The sequence below is a fragment of the Triturus cristatus genome, chromosome 2_2 (assembly GCF_964204655.1).
Source record: "Triturus cristatus chromosome 2_2, aTriCri1.1, whole genome shotgun sequence".
Lineage (NCBI taxonomy): Eukaryota > Metazoa > Chordata > Amphibia > Caudata > Salamandridae > Triturus > Triturus cristatus.
Genome location: NC_140582.1, coordinates 616,654,263 through 616,657,794, shown reverse-complemented (window position 1 = coordinate 616,657,794; position 3,532 = coordinate 616,654,263). Strand labels below are relative to the sequence as shown.

General features: G+C 40.8%; 1 long non-coding RNA gene across 1 annotated transcript; it reads left to right on the top strand.

The window, feature by feature from the left end:
* The first annotated feature begins 1,212 nt into the window (after nucleotides 1-1,212).
* LOC146862584 (uncharacterized) lies at nucleotides 1,213-2,597 on the top strand. Its single transcript, XR_014978155.1, has 5 exons — nucleotides 1,213-1,350; nucleotides 1,432-1,532; nucleotides 1,622-1,675; nucleotides 1,767-1,810; nucleotides 1,904-2,597. It is a non-coding gene; the product is annotated as an uncharacterized LOC146862584 (long non-coding RNA).
* Nucleotides 2,598-3,532: the final 935 nt, after the last annotated feature.

Genomic DNA, 3,532 nt, shown 5'->3' with positions numbered 1-3,532 from the left:
CATCTGCTAATGGTCTGGCCACCACCTTGTTCAAAAAGACAACTGACAGAAATAAGACCCTTCACTTCTCAAGTTACCATCCGAGAAACTTACGTGAAAATCTGCCTTTCGGCCAATTTTTGCGCATAAGACGCAACTGCCAATTCAAAGATGAATACAAGGCCCATGCAAACACATTGTTTGCAAACCTGAAAAAAAGAGGATACCCCAAGAAACTCCTAAAAAGAGCAATGAAAAGAGCTTGGTGGACCCCGAGGGAAGATCTATTAAAAAAGAATGAAAGGCAACCACTGCAAAGGATTGTTTGTGTCTCCACATTTTGTCCTAACTCAAACTTAATGAAAAAATGCATCATTCAAAATTGGCACTTGATCAAAAATCTGGATACCACATTCAAACAAAACCCACTGTTTGCTTTTAAAAAAGACCGCAATATTGCCAACCAAATTGTTCGAGCAGCAATGCCGCAAAATAAACCCACTACTGTGCGTGACTTTGTAGGACTTCAACCAATTCAAGGCCACCACAGATGCGGTACCTGCATTTGTTGCGATTCCACAATAGACGGAGATCTTTTCGAACACAACCACATCTATTGGAAACACGAATCCTTTACCAACTGCAAGAGCAAATCAGTGGTATATGCAATACGATGCCCGTGCAATCTCCTGTATATAGGTAAGACTAGCCAAGAAATCAGAACCAGAGTGTCCCAACACAAATCCTGGATTAACAAAAATATAATAACAGCCCCATTGGTCAATCATTGGCGAACCAAAAACCATTTAATTGAAGATCTTAAATGGACAGTCATTGCCAAAGTAGTACGAGACACAAGAGGTGGCGATTTGGAACAGAAACTTTCAAGGACAGAAGCCATGCTAGTACTTAAATTCAATACTGCCACTAACGGCCTTAACGAACTCTCTGAACTCTATAATTTGAATCAAAAAACTCCATGGTAACCTTTTGGAAACGAGCACCCTCTCATTATGAAATATATTGGAACACCTCAATACATTCATCATCGCTTAATTTGGCCTTCATCTGAGCCATATTAATTAAATTTCTTTCACAAATATTACATGGGTCTTTTTCCAGCATACGGTACATCATTAGTCGTTCGCTATTTGCTGAAAAGCTTTCCCCTATTATCGGAACATCTACGTATTCAAGATTACAACGAAGTCCCCTTTCTATGCCGATAATGAGAACCAATCAAATAACACCTAAACACGCTGATGCACAAATACGTCAGCCGCAGCAAGACTGGAAGTGAAGACGAAAGCAACTGAATAACGCGGATGTAACCAACGGACAAACACGGAGGAAACTGATTGACAAACGCAGGTATGCCCCCTGCCATATCTTCGTTACATTGAGGTCGAGGCCAGAACTGCTTGAATTAACTTCAGTTCTAATCTCCCATAGCTCCGAGGACAGCTCAACTCGGTGTCAGCACGGTGTCAACACGAACATTTAGAATGTAAACGCACAGAAGAGACGCGCCCCTAATCCGACTGCATTTCAAGGTAATTAATATAATTCCTTGAAATTATGTGGCTTTCTTCGACAATGTGCCTCCCAATATACTGAAAACATTATCATATTCCACCCTCAGAATCCGAGTGAGGATCACCCCAACCCGTTTCCCTTCCGCTTTCTACACAGAAAAGTAAGTTTTTTCCCAAATTAAGGTTTCATTTATCATGTCACAATGCAATGGATGCTATTACACTTCGTTTTCTCAATTCCTTTTCACCCAGGTTTCTCTCCTTTTCCAAAAACGCTCGTCTCCATTCAAAACAAGGTAACTTTATTCTCCCAGTAACTAACAAATCTTGCAAAGAGGTATAGGGGCTCTACAGTGACTTATACAGGCTCCTTCTTCCTTACCTTACAGGTCCTGATGAGAGGCCCAGCGAATCAAGGGTCTCGAAACGCGTAGACCTTGTTTTAAGACCACAAAAAGTAGAGAAATTTAAGAATAGTATTTATAGATATGCCTGTTTTTCTGAATAGTTTATTTCTGTGGTCCAAATAGAAAGAACTGTAAAATACGTTTTTCTTTTGTATTGACTTTCGGATCAACAAGCCTGCGTGAATGTATGAGTGAATAAGAATGTTTGGTATGCGAGAACAGTATGTCAGTAGCGAGTGAATAATTGGTGTGGTGTAAATATTGTAAACTTTTTTGTGTAGTGTGATTCTTTCTTTCAAACAAAATTGCTTTGGCAATAGGAAGGTCCAAAAAAATTCTAAAGATACATTATTAAAAAACTGATTAATTCAAGCAAAAAATAAGTCTTTGACACTTTTTGTTTCATCCTCAAAATGTGTCCTCCTAAATAATAGGGAGCGTGAATACTTAGCGCAGTACTAGCAGTTCAATCGTTTAATTTAACATGTGTACCTTAGGCATGCCTTGCTACAATGTAGGAGTACTGTACACACTGATACCTCTGTGATGGATTCTTGCTTTTTCCAAAGGCCATTGGGTGGCTGTATGTTGTCTGAATATGTAAAGCTGTCTTTCAAAATTATATCACTACTTGTAACGGATTCAAACAGACGCAATAAAATGATGCAGTCCTATATTGATGGAGCTTACATGCAATTGCATTCATGAGATATCCACCCACTTCATAACTTTTGAAAATATCAAATGTACATTTTGTGACTCCGAGAAGTATGATTCACCAAGACTCATTCGAAAAGCCATATAATTTAAATCCATGCATATCTGGGCCTTTAGTATTAATGTTGTGTGCAAATTACAATGATTAGCAATGTCATGCAGATTATATGGGTTGGAAAACAGGAACAGAATAAAAATTAGCCAGTGCAAGAAGGAGCATTGCGTTTCAAGGCAAATTTAAAGGTACAATGGAACAATTCCATTGTTGAACATTCAATGGACACTGTTAGTGTGGACTGATATGATACTTTTGGGATAAAGTAAACCTGCTGTACATGATAAGGATATTGCATGTCACAGAGGAAGACTAGGGCCAAACAAAGGAACAAGGCTGAAGGTTGTGTTCCTTTATATGGTTATTGAACACATGAAGTAACTTGCACTATCCTCGTAACTCTATAGGAGAAGGTATCTTTTCCTTAAAATATATGGTTAAAACCATCACTCTTCTAATAAACATTTTATATTCATGGGGAATTTGCTACTTCATAAGAAAAAGATACTATGGGCCCCATTAGTATAGCGGGTGGACTTTGTCCGCCCGCCATACCCTCGGAACACGTGACTGCCCGCTGCGGGTGCGGCGGTCCCGCACTCCCAATTAGCATGCGCCCGCCACACTGGCGGGCGCATGGCGCATCTGCAACATTGTGGCGGGCGGTGCAGAGAGCACCGCCCGCCGCAATGCCACAAAGGCAGCTGGTGCCTTTCAATGCACAACGTGACAGGCACCGCACGGTGCCTGCCAATATGTACATTGAAATGCAGGGCCATGTGCACCCCCCACCCCCCAGAATCCCTGGGGGCCCGCTAAGGGCCCCCAATGTCAAACAC